Raw genomic sequence first — 13,560 nt, 5'->3', positions numbered from 1 at the left:
AGAAACTTGTTAAAGTATTTGTTTGTGACCACAGTAATGATTTCTGTAGTATATGAGTGAAGTACTCTGCTGTATCATTACTGACTTTCTGAAGACCAGGTTAATATTCAAAGATCTGAAGCAAACTCAAATTTCTCCAGTAGAAACTGAAACATGTGACAAAAACCCACAAATACTTCAATAAGGAAAAAAAAATTAGTAGAAAATATTGTATTCAGATTTTTGCAGAATCCCAAGTGTACCAAAAGCAAATGCTAAAACATCGGAGATGTAGGAGATGAGGGTGTTAAAGGTGAAAAGAAACTCGGAAATAATGATAATAATAAATAAATAATAATAATAATAATAATAATAATAATAATAATAATAATAATAATACAAATATTTCTGAAAAAAATCTCGGAATTCTTTTGAAGATACAAATAAATACAGGAAATTGCAAAAAACTCAAATATTTAAATAAAAATTTCCTGTTTAATAATTAGATGGATTAATGAGCCAAACAGCTAATTAGTATAAAACAAATATTGCCTGAAAAATGAACTACTTTAGAGCACAAATGCAAAACTCTTTCTGAAGTGGATTTAAGGACCAAAGACAGAGAAACAAAGGAACCAAAGACACACAAGCAGAGGACTATTCATAAAAATGGCCTAAGAATAAAATGGACAATAAGAATGCAATAAAAGGTCATGTGTAAGACTTGAGAGCAAAATCACAGCTTGCAAAGAAAACCACGTGAAAAAAATAAAATAAATGAAACTTCAGAAGTTATACCCAAAAATCAATATCAAACTCAATCAAGACCATGTACTTCCCTCATATGTTGTAAGTGGATTAAAAAAAAAGTGGTTCCTAAAATAACGTCATGTTCACAAAAACAATTAAATAATTTATAACAAATACAAAATGAATTTCATAAAGTAAAATGAGTTGTGATAGAATACAAAAAGATCTAAATATTCATACCTCTGGGGAATCATCACATACTCCAAACACATCAGCAAACTCTGTCGGACTTTTCTTCAAGGTCTGGTCAGCAGGCAGCGTGTTGTCATTGTAAGATGATACAAACTTAAAGTCACTGGTTCTGGATCCTGTTGTCAGGTAGGCATCATAATTGTAGGTGCTGCGTAAAGTTCCTGTACCGTCAACATCTGCATAATTAGGAGGAAGATAAGCTCCTGGGATGGCTACTGCTCCATCAAACAACAGTCTGGGTTTTCTTCTACGACAAAACCTCACACCAAGGATGATGATGATGAAGGTCAGAAAGAAGGTGGACACAGAAACCAGAGCAATGATCAGATAAGAGGTCAACTTGGAGTTTTTCTCATCATAAGAAATATCTTTCAGTTCTGGAACTTCAGCCAAGTTATCAGAAATGAGTAAAATCAGTGAACAGGTGAGACAGAGAGGGCTGTCCATTATCTTTCACTGCAACAATCAGGTTCTGTTTCATGCTGTCAGATTCTGAAATGTCCCGCTGGGTCCTGATTTCTCCACTGTGTAGATCAATACTGAAAAGTCCAGGATCTGTGGCTTTGACTATATGATAGGACAGCCAGGCGTTCTGTCCAGAGTCTGCGTCCACTGCTATCACTTTGGACACCAGAGACCCTCCATGTGCAGCTTTAGGGACCAGCTCAGTCATGAAGGAGCTGCCCTCTGGTGCTGGATACAGTATCTGAGGAGAGTTGTCATTCACATCAGATATGAACACACTGACAGTCACGTTGCTGCTGAGAGGAGGAGAACCATTGTCTCTGGCCATCACTTGGACTTTGAAACTCCTGAACTGTTCATAGTCAAATGACCTCACAGCGTGGATCACTCCTGTGTCTCCATTAACAGATAGATAGGAGGACACCGAGGCACCGTTCACCTCACCAGGTAACAGAGAATAAATCACTGTACCGTTTTGTCTCCAGTCAGGATCTCGAGCAGAAACAGTACATAAAGAGGAGCCAGGTTTGTTATTTTCACTAACATATGCGCTGTAGGACTGTTCCTCAAACACAGGAGGATTGTCATTGATGTCAGCTACAGACAACTGAATAGTTTTAGAGGAGAACAGAGGTGGAGAGCCCTCATCAGTGGCAATGATTGTAATGTTAATCAGATACTGATTCACGGTCCAGTTGTCCTGTGGTCACTAAAGAATAATAGTTTTTAATAGGAATCAACTTAAAAGGGACATTTTCCTGGATGGAGCAGTGAACCTGTCCATTATTCTCAGAGTCTCTGTCCTGTACATTAATGATTCCCACCTCTGTACCAGATGGAGTGTCTTCTGGTATTTGATTGGTCAGTGATTTCAGACTAACTATAGGGGCGTTGTCATTCACATCAGTTATAGAAATGATAACCTGAGCATAAGATGATAAGCCTAGACCATCTTTTGCTTTAACGCGTATTTCATATGATGTTGTAACTTCATAATCTACAGTATCCATTACACGTATTTCCCCTTTCTTATCAATACTGAATATTTTCATAACTTCGTCAGTAACATGTCCAAAATCATAAGTCACATCTCCATTCACTCCCTCATCTGCATCAGTTGCGCTCACTGTTATCACTACAGTACCTATAGGAGAGTTTTCAGGCAGACTGGCTTTATAAACGGCCTGGCTAAACACTGGGGCGTTATCATTAGCATCCAGTACAGTTACATGTATGACCACTGTACCTGATCTCTGAGGAGATCCGCCATCTAGAGCTGAAAGGAGTAAATTCATTTCCTTTTGTTTTTCTCGATCAAGTTCTTTATCTAAAACAAGCTCCACTGTGTTTCCATTAGCAGCCAGAATAAAATGTTCGTTCTTTTCTAGGCTATACTGCTGAACTGAATTTTGTCCTACATCTGCGTCGTGCGCCTCCTCGATAAAAAGCGAGCTCCCCTTGCTGCCAATTCATGAATTTCTATGTCTATTTTACTTCCTTAAATACCGGTGAGTTATCATTGATATCTTGAATATGAAGGCTAATTCGATGCAGCTCCAGAGGATCCTCCAAAACGAGCTCCTGTTTTAGGACACATGAAGCCTTTTTGCCACAAAGGCCTTCACGATCAATCCTCTCTGTCACCATCAGCGCTCCGTTTCTCAGGTTTATGTCACAGTAACGTTTATCACTCCCTTCGGTGTCAATTCGGGCTCTTCTGGTGGACAGCGCTCCTGTCTGCAGCCCGAGATCCTTGGCGATATTTCCAATAACTGATCCTCGTTTCATCTCCTCCGGGAAAGAATAACTCTGTTCTCCATGCGCGACGTGCAGAAGAAAAAAAGAGACGCAAACCAGCGACGGAAAGATTTCCATTGTTAAACCCGTTTTCAAATGTTAGTTCTGAAAGGGTTTATGTCGTAGTTCCTCAAATATGATCGGATGACATTAAATGACGAAATGCGTCAATTCAGCGATCCTGCTTATAATGTAGAGCAGCTCCACGGCGCAAATCCGGGAAGTTAACAAAGGAAGGAGGGATGATGATATTTTAGGCTAGTATATAGCGACATCTTGAGCTCAGTGGCAGCAACATTATTCGCCTGTAATCAATGCAAAAACATCAACCTGCAAATAGTGTTGTTTAAAAATTTTGAACTATATTCAATTTAGATTTTCAAAAATCAATTCAAATCAGATATTTGAGTTTAATAACCATGATAAATCCATCAATCAATACCACGAACACCAACACACTGCGTCATAATGCAGTCCATTCTATCTTTTCTCCGCAAATGACCATGACGCTAAGAAATCTATTACCGTCATTATAAGAAGGCTTCAGGTGTGGACAGCCAAATATTAATAATATTAATAATAATAATAATAATAATAATAATAATAATAATAAATTGCAACACAATAATAATAATAATAATAATCTTATTGTTATTGAGTCTTATGCCAGTTAAATTTGCTTTTCAAGAGACATAAAAACAACCATACTACTTTTTTTTTTTTTTTTAAATCAACATAATTATTTTATGTTCAAAATTTCAGGTAAATGCTACTATTAAATTCAAGTAGACAAAGATAAGGTTTAACTTCTATAAATGTAAACAACAGAGGCGTAAACACCCCTACAACTGTATCTCAGCACCTCTGAATAGGATCGCCTCCCATCCCGTAAAATTTGGAGTCGTCCCATAAGACGCACATCATCAGATGAAGAATTTCCGTGAGGAAGGATACTGTGTGCATCGATCGTCGTGGCGCAGTGTGCTGCTGTGTAATAGACAGAATGGATCATGAGAGGAACTGCAGGACCGACGGAGGAACAAGGAAGGAGGCGACTCGATACCGGAACTGATGGAGGAACAGAGAAGCGGAGGCACAGGTACCTCTGTGGATCCAAGATCGACAGAGGTATGTCACGCTCATTTGGTAAGATGCCTTTTCAAGCTGTTTCTAGAAACAGAAAAAAATTTGGTTAAAAAACTGCCCCTCTTCTTCTGGTGCTTTTCAATTTGGCTTAAAAGACACATCACAATTGCTCTGTCAACAACCTTATGCTCCATGAACCCCAGAGCCCATCCGGCAGAACATCCGAAAGTTTTAGTTAGGTCTCTGAAAACCTTTTTTGCAGGCTAGGGACCCATAATTTCCGCCGGATGGCCCTCGATGTCAGCGCAGATGTTGTTAATCATACGCTTCTGTACCTCCATCAGGGAATAAAAACAACAGCGTGTCTTTGACTCCGTGATGCCAAGACACAGCAACGAGTTGACAAACAGTTGGACTGTGTCCTTTCTCTGCTCCTCGAAAGACGTCCTCAGTTCTTTGGTGTTTCTCCCCACTGTCATCAGTTCGTGGACGATAATGATAACAGCTCACACCAAAGAACTGAGCCCTAAACCCAGCTTAGGATCGACACGATATCTTCATCATGGACAGGAGACGTGACCTCAGATAATTACATGCTTCCAGAAGAGCATGTCAAGTACTTCAGCAAAGTCTCCATGGATGATCTCGTCCACTTCCATCGCCCGGCAAAGGCCTGAGAGACCTGGTTTCCAAACATGGCTTTTAAATCGCCATATCCGTAGTTCAGGTTCTCAGAAACGTCCTTCACAAAATCAGAGAAAACCTCCGTCAGATATCTCAAAAGGAATCTCGTCCTCTCCTTGATGCTCTTATCCAGGTCCAAAATTTCAAAATCCAGTTAGTCCTCCTCCTGAATTTAATAAATATATTCACCGATGGGAGGCATGGTGTGGCCATTGACTAAAAACCACAAATCTCGTCAAAGTAAATCCATTGCTGCTGTCTTGCACTGAACTCGATCCCGACTCCTCTAGAACTACCTTGGAACGAAGCAGAATGTTACCAACTGGAGTTATTTATACCCCGTGTTGCACAACAAAGCAGTATGTGACATCACAACATATGACATCTCAGCACAAGAATACACCCAGCGCTGTGACGTAATAGTCTTACAAATTAAATCTTTTGACAATCTCTGCTACCTCGGCACTTTCTCATAATGTACCTCTTCTTTCAGTAACGACTAATCTAATGCGTTACTATTTCAAATGCAGTAATCAGATTAAAGTTACTCATCCAAGTCACTGTTCATTACAATTTTCTTTTGTAATGTCATTTTATTTCCTCTATGTGCTTGAGGAGCGACCGCCGTTTCTATGCAACAGTTGTCAGCAGCAACAGAAACGTAAACAATGGAGGGAGGAGAGAGATGCGCATTTTGTTGCTGGACAGTCGAAAACTCCTTTGAGTTTCTGTTAAGTCCGATTATTTTACGTGACTTAGGCTTGTTTATTTATTTATCTATTTATTTATTATTTTTTTAAGTTGTGGGCTATGCTTTTTATGGGCTTGTTTTTTAAAGACATAAAGAGAATTACAAAGTCAGCCTTCTATCACCTGAAGAACATCTCCAGGATTAGAGGACTAATGTCTCAGCCAGATCTAGAGAAACTCATTCATGCATTTATCTTTAGTCGCATTGATTATTGTAACAGCGTCTTCACAGGCCTGTCCAACAAATCAATCAAACAGCTGCAACTGATACAGAATGCTGCTGCTCGCATTCTCACTAAAACCAGGAAGATGGAGCACATAACACCAGTTTTAAAGTCCCTCCACTGGCTCCCTGTAGCTCAAATAATAGATTTTAAAATACTGTTGTTAGTTTATAAATCACTGAACGGTTTAGCACCACAATACATCAAAGATCTGCTGTTGTTGTATCAACCTTCCAGACCTCTCAGGTCTTCTGCTTCTGGTCTGCTCTGCATCCCCAGAACCAGAACCAGGAGAGGAGAAGCAGCTTTCAGCATCTATGCACCAAAACTTTGGAACAAACTTCCAGACAACTGTAAAACAGCGGAAACCCTGACATCTTTTAAATCGCAATTAAAAACACACCTGTTTAGAATTGTTTTTGAAATGTAATATGTAACAATGTATTGTTATTATGTTGCATGACTTTGTGTTCTTGTGTTTATGATGTAAAGCACTTTGAAATGCCTTGCTGAAATGTGCTATACAAATAAAATTTGATTGATTGATTGATTAAACATGAAGTTGCTCATTTGGGCCTGGAGATAAGCAGAGACACATAATGAGACCCGGATGTTGTCTGATATCCAGGTAGTTTGAGTCAGGCTCTCCCTGTTCATCTTTTCTCTGATGAACAGGGAAATGTTCATCTGTCTTTCTTTGTTAATGTCAAGCAGTGGCGTAGCTAGCTCTGTTTTAGGGGATGCTTTAGCACCCCTGAATTGAAATGCCACCCATCCCGTTAAATACGGAGACGTCCCATATTTGGCCCTTAAATGTGCGTCCCGTATTGAACCAATATATAACTGTCTCATAGACACGCCTATAACAAACACATCAACACTAAGTTTGACAATAATGGACAAAATAGAGAAAATATTAAGAGCCAAATGATCCCTGAACGCTACGGACCGACACTGAACGTCACGGTTGCCTAGAGACGGACAGAACGCAGTCGCGTTGAGCTGCTATCACCCGCGTCTTTTTAAAACGTCCTCCACCTGATTCCATGTCGGTAGGAGAAAAAACGCTTTAAAAAAACAGACGTGAGTGAAAAGACGCACATTATCAGCAATCCATTCTTCACTACAGCAATATGGCTTCCTGTTATCCATATTGCAGTAACAATTCAAGACAATGACCAAAAGGAAAGGGTCACAAGGCAACTTAAACTACACCTCCTGAAACCAAATGAAAAAATGGTCCCTTAGAATCATGAACACTGAAATACTTAAATTAAATGCTTATGTATAATGAACACAAACATTAATAAGCTAATAAATCCAAACAAAACAGTAAATATAATACTGAAAACAAATTACTTTATAACACACAATTTCAGAAGTCTTCATGACGTGAATTTCAGGACCAAGGATAGAGAAAGAAACAGAAGCTGTGATTCCTTTCATAAAAAGCAAGAGGAGAAGTAGAAAATAAGCAAGAAATATGAAGAAATTTGTAAGATTTGAGTCAAAAATCATGAATATAGAAGAAGAAAATACCTCAAAACCTTCTTTGAAAGTGAATGAAAAATAAACACGAGAAAAGGTCTGGCTTGAGAGGAGAAAGCATTTGACAGTGATCTTTCTTTATAACTAATGACTGAAAGCTGAAGTTCTGAAACATTATGCAAAACATGAATATGACAACAATAAAAATGAGAAAATAGCACCATAGTTTTACTTCTAATTAATCATCTAAAGATGAGCATGTTTCCTCTGGTCGTAGGGATTAAAAAACAGAAACGAAAAACTGATGCAAAAAAGAAACACAAAGGTTCTCACAGATACAGCATCATATAACTTCTCATTCATAACAGCAGCAAGAAGAGAAGAACAAAATACAACACCCTTTGAGTGGCTTCCAATGAAAGACTAAAATTTTACGTTTACACAATAAATCCACAAGACACTACAAAATAATATGCAAAAGAACTTTAGTTTAATAAAATTATAGACATTATTCAGAACTGAAGTCCAAAAAGCAATATTAAATTCAAACAAAAAATAACAAATGTAAATTTGTGTAAAATGCATCTGATATGGTATGGAGAGTTCAAGAATAGAGTATAAACCATGAAATACCTTCGCAAACATTAAAAATATTCTAAATAACTTACAATAAATACAAATTGAGTTTCATGAAATAAAAAAAGTGGTGATCGATTCCAAAAAGATTTATAGATTCATACCTCTGGGGAATCATCACAGACTCCAAACACATCAGCAAAATCTGTTGGACTTTTCTTCAAGGTCTGGTCAGCAGGCAGCGTGTTGTCATTGTAAGACGATACAAACTTAAAGTCACTGGTTCTAGATCCTGTTGTCAGGTAGGCATCATAATTGTAGGTGCTGCGTAAAGTTCCTGTACCGTCAACATCTGCATAATTTGGAGGAAATAAGCTCCTGGAATGGCTACTGCTCCATCAAACAATAGTCTGGGTTTTCTCCTGCGACAAAACCTCACACCAAGGATGATGATGATGAAGGTCAGAAAGAAGGTGGACACAGAAACCAGAGCAATGATCAGATAAGAGGTCAGCTTGGAGTTTTTCTCATCATAAGAAATGTCCTTCAGTTCTGGCACTTCAGCCAAGTTATCAGAAATCAGTAAATATTGAACAGGTGGCAGACAGAGAGGGCTGTCCATTATCTTTCACTGCAACAATCAGGTTCTGTTTCATGCTGTCAGATTCTGAAATGTCCCGCTGGGTCCTGATTTCTCCACTGTGTAGATCAATACTGAAAAGTCCAGGATCTGTGGCTTTGACTATATGATAGGACAGCCAGGCGTTCTGTCCAGAGTCTGCGTCCACTGCTATCACTTTGGACACCAGAGACCCTCCATGTGCAGCTTTAGGGACCAGCTCAGTCATGAAGGAGCTGCCCTCTGGTGCTGGATACAGTATCTGAGGAGAGTTGTCATTCACATCAGATATGAACACACTGACAGTCACGTTGCTGCTGAGAGGAGGAGAACCATTGTCTCTGGCCATCACTTGGACTTTGAAACTCCTGAACTGTTCATAGTCAAATGACCTCACAGCGTGGATCACTCCTGTGTCTCCATTAACAGATAGATAGGAGGACACCGAGGCACCGTTCACCTCACCAGGTAACAGAGAATAAATCACTGTACCGTTTTGTCTCCAGTCAGAATCTCGAGCAGAAACAGTACATAAAGAGGAGCCAGGTTTGTTATTTTCACGAACATATGCGCTGTAGGACTGTTTCTCAAACACAGGAGGATTGTCATTGATGTCAGCTACAGACAACTGAATAGTTTTAGAGGAGGACAGAGGAGGAGAGCCCTCATCAGTGGCAATGATTGTAATGTTGTAATCAGATAATGATTCACGGTCCAGTTGTCCTGTAGTCATAGAGAATAATAGTTTTTAATGGAAGGAATCAACTTAAAAGGGACATTTTGCTGAATGTAGCAGCGGACATTTTGACTGTTATCTGAATCTACATCCTGTACATTAATGATGCCCACCTCTGTGCCAGGAGACACATTTTCAGGTACTGGGTTTGCTAGAGACTTTATATAAATAACAGGTGAATTGTCATTTACATCGGTGACATGTACAGTCACTTTAGTGTAAGATGACAATCCCAAGCCATCTTTTGCTTTAATGCGCAGGTCATAAGTTGCAACCGATTCAAAATCTATCTCGCTAATGAGTTTTAATTCTCCTGTCTTAGGATCAAGGCCAAAAACTTTCTTTACAATTTTCTGAAACATGTCCAAAATCATAAGTCACATCTCCATTCACTCCCTCATCTGCATCAGTTGCGCTCACTGTTATCACTACAGTACCTATAGGAGAGTTTTCAGGCAGACTGGCTTTATAAACGGCCTGGCTAAACACTGGGGCGTTATCATTAGCATCCAGTACAGTTATATGTATGACCACTGTACCTGATCTCTGAGGAGATCCGCCATCTAGAGCTGAAAGGAGTAAATTCATTTCCTTTTGTTTTTCTCGATCAAGCTCTTTATCTAAAACAAGCTCCACTGTGTTTCCATTAGCAGCCAGAATGAAATTTTCGTTTTTTTCAAGTCTGTACTGCTGAACTGAATTTTGTCCTACATCCGCGTCGTGCGCCTCCTCGATTAAAAAACGAGCTCCCTTTGCTGCCGACTTCGAATTTCAAATGTAAACGACGCTTCGTTAAACTGAGGTGTATTATCATTAATGTCTTGAACATGCAGACTGAAAGGATGCAATTCCAGAGGGTTCTCCAGCACGATTTCGCGTTTTATTACACAAGACAATCGTTCTCCACACAGCTCCTCTCGGTCAATCCTGTCGGAAACAGTTAAATCCCCTGTGCTTCTATTGATATCACAATATCGCTTCCGATTCCCTGCCGCATCAACACGAGCATTCCGTAGTGACAATTTACCCACGTCCAGGTTCAGATCCTTCGCTACATTTCCAATGGCATATCCACGTTTCACTTCCTCCTGCACCGAATAGCTCACGTCTCCATTCACTCCGATCCAGAACAAAAAGAGGAGACACACAATCCGATGCTCCATTGTGGCAGATAGGAAATGTTTTCAAAACACAACAGGGACCTTGGTTATATTCCACAAAAAAATCAGTGGTAGAAACAGCAACGCACAAAAACAGAAGTAATTCGAGCTTCTCGATCTGTCTGGATGCGCAGATTGAATTGTGAAGCTTTCTTTACATCTAAAACGGCGCGGGGAGGGAAGAAGAGCCTTCTCACAGACAGGCAAATAGTGACACCTTGAGAAAAAGGAAGAAACAGCACTTTTACACTGTTCTCAGTACAAAAGTCTGCCTTTGAATAAATAATTTCTTCTTTAGTATAATTCGTCCTCTCAGCGTTCTTAACGGCAAAACAACGCTGCAGAAACCTTTCTTTAAAGCAATAAAAACTCCGAATAATGTCTGACTTTCACTTTATAGGTTTGGAGAGTGCTAAAATCATACAACATAAATCTGTACGGTTTATGTGTACGGAAAGTCAGACAGACAAAATGCACGGAGTTTGACGGATTATGGTCAACCTGACCGTCATTAAAAAGTTCCACAATAAAAAACTTTTTGTTCTTAGTGATCTATATAGTGTCTATAAGAATAAGCATTAATGCAGTCATGTTATTGTTAGTGTGTGTGTGTTGTTCATAAACTAAACAAACAAACAAATAAACTATGGTAACTAAACAGTAATATCCCTTCATTAATTTAAGTGGTAATACAAACATGTCCAAATAACAGATTTGCTTTGTTATTTACAGATTTATAATCATATCTCATATCTCATATCTCATATCTCAAGTAGACTCTGTTTAAAGATGAGTATCCTGGTATTATGTTTGTAATACTGTTACAAAGAAATCAGATGAAAGAGAGTACATGGAAGTCCCTCAAAAATTTCTGACCGCAAGATAGAGCAAAACCTGATATTGGACATGTATTTAAAGATAAAAGCAAAGCAAGTACTATTGTTGGACTTCCAAAATTGCTGTCAGTGTGAGAAGCTAAATACTAACAGCGTTTTTATTTATTTTACTGTTATGCCTGAAGATTTCAAATCCTTAAAAGAAAACATTAGATAACTGCAAACACCTTGATATGAAGTCAAACTTGAAAAAATTAGATATTGCAAGAAAAATTCCAACGACAAAAACAGAAGAAGTATTACTATGTCAGACAGGTGCCTACCTCAGGAGAAATGTCACAGCTGCCAAACACATCAGCAAACTCTGATGGACTTTTCTTCAAGGTCTGGTCAGCAGGCAGCGTGTTGTCATTGTAAGACGATACAAACTTAAAGTCACTGGTTCTGGATCCTGTTGTCAGGTAGGCATCATAATTGTAGGTGCTGCGTAAAGTTCCTGTTCCATCAACATCTGATAATTAGGAGGAAGATAAGCTCCTGGAATGGCTACTGCTCCATCAAACAACAGTCTGGGTTTCTTCTGCGACAAAACCTCACACCCAGGATGATGATGATGAAGGTCAGAAAGAAGGTGGTACAGAAACCAGGGCAATGATCAGATAAGAGGTCAGCTTGGAGTTCTTCTCATCATAAGAAATGTCTTTCAGTTCTGGACTTCAGCCAAGTTATCAGAAATCAGTAAATACATTGAACAGGTGGCAGACAGAGAGGGCTGTCCATTATCTTTCACTGCAACAATCAGGTTCTGTTTCATGCTGTCAGATTCTGAAATGTCCCGCTGTGTCCTGATTTCTCCACTGTACAGATCAATAGTGAAAAGTCCAGATCTGTGGCTTTGACTATATGATAGGACAGCCAGGCGTTCTGTCCAGAGTCTGCGTCCACTGCTATCACTTTGGACACCAGAGACCCTCCATGTGCAGCTTTAGGGACCAGCTCAGTCATGAAGGAGCTGCCCTCTGGTGCTGGATACAGTATCTGAGGAGAGTTGTCATTCACATCAGATATGAACACACTGACAGTCACGTTGCTGCAGAGAGGAGGAGAACCATTGTCTCTGGCCATCACTTGGACTTTGAAACTCCTGAACTGTTCATAGTCAAATGACCTCACTGCATGGATCACTCCTGTGTCTCCATTAACAGATAGATAGGAGGACACCGAGGCACCGTTCACCTCACCAGGTAACAGAGAATAAATCACTGTACCGTTTTGTCTCCAGTCAGGATCTCGAGCAGAAACAGTACATAAAGAGGAGCCAGGTTTGTTATTTTCACTAACATATGCGCTGTAGGACTGTTCCTCAAACACAGGAGGGTTGTCATTGATGTCAGCTACTGTTAAAATAACGGTTTTATAGGAAGACAGAGGTGGAGAACCCTCATCAGTGGCAGTGATTGTAATGTTGTAATCAGATACTAATTCACGGTCCAGTTGTCCTGTAGTCACCAGAGAATAATAGTTTTTAATAGAAGGAATCATCTTAAAAGGAACATTTTGCTCTATGGAGCAGCGAACCTGTCGGTTATTCTCAGAGTCTCTGTCCTGTACATTAATGATGCCCACCTCTGTACCAGGAGACGCATTTTCTGGTATGGGGTTGGACAAGGATTTTATATGTATTAATGGGACGTTGTCATTCACATCAGTGATGTCAATAATCACTTTAGCTTCAGAAGACAGGCCGTAACCATCTTTGGCTTCAACCATCAGTTCATACTTCGATCCCTCTTCATAATCTAATTCACCTGCAACAATTATTTCTCCGGTCTTTTCATTAAGTGAAAATAGCTTCTTTGATTTATCAGACAGTCGGCCAAACTCATACGTCACCTTGCCGTTAATACCTTCATCTGCGTCTTTTGCGCTTACTCTGATAACTGCGGTATTCAAAGGAGCATTTTCCGGAAAACTGGCCGTGTACACGGCCTCGGTAAACACAGGAGCGTTATCATTAGCGTCGAGCACAGTAACGTGTATGATTACAGTTCCTGATCTCTGCGGAGATCCACCATCTACAGCTGTCAGTAATAATTTGAATTCTTGCTGCTCTTCACGATCTAATTCTTTGTCTAAGACCAGCTCTCCATATTTACTG

At 39.5% G+C, this 13,560-nt stretch overlaps 1 protein-coding gene and 2 pseudogenes across 8 annotated transcripts in view; all 3 read right to left on the bottom strand.

The window, feature by feature from the left end:
* LOC129362980 (protocadherin gamma-C5-like) overlaps positions 1-13,560 on the bottom strand; it is a 237,344-nt gene that overhangs the window by 189,455 nt on the left and 34,329 nt on the right. The window lies entirely within an intron of this gene.
* LOC129363007 (protocadherin gamma-A12-like) lies at positions 964-3,377 on the bottom strand (annotated as a pseudogene).
* LOC129363008 (protocadherin gamma-A12-like) lies at positions 8,210-10,669 on the bottom strand (annotated as a pseudogene).

The sequence above is a fragment of the Poeciliopsis prolifica genome, unplaced genomic scaffold, assembly GCF_027474105.1.
Source record: "Poeciliopsis prolifica strain line A6 unplaced genomic scaffold, Auburn_PproV2 SCAFFOLD009, whole genome shotgun sequence".
Lineage (NCBI taxonomy): Eukaryota > Metazoa > Chordata > Actinopteri > Cyprinodontiformes > Poeciliidae > Poeciliopsis > Poeciliopsis prolifica.
This window is presented reverse-complemented; position numbering and strand designations above follow the sequence as displayed.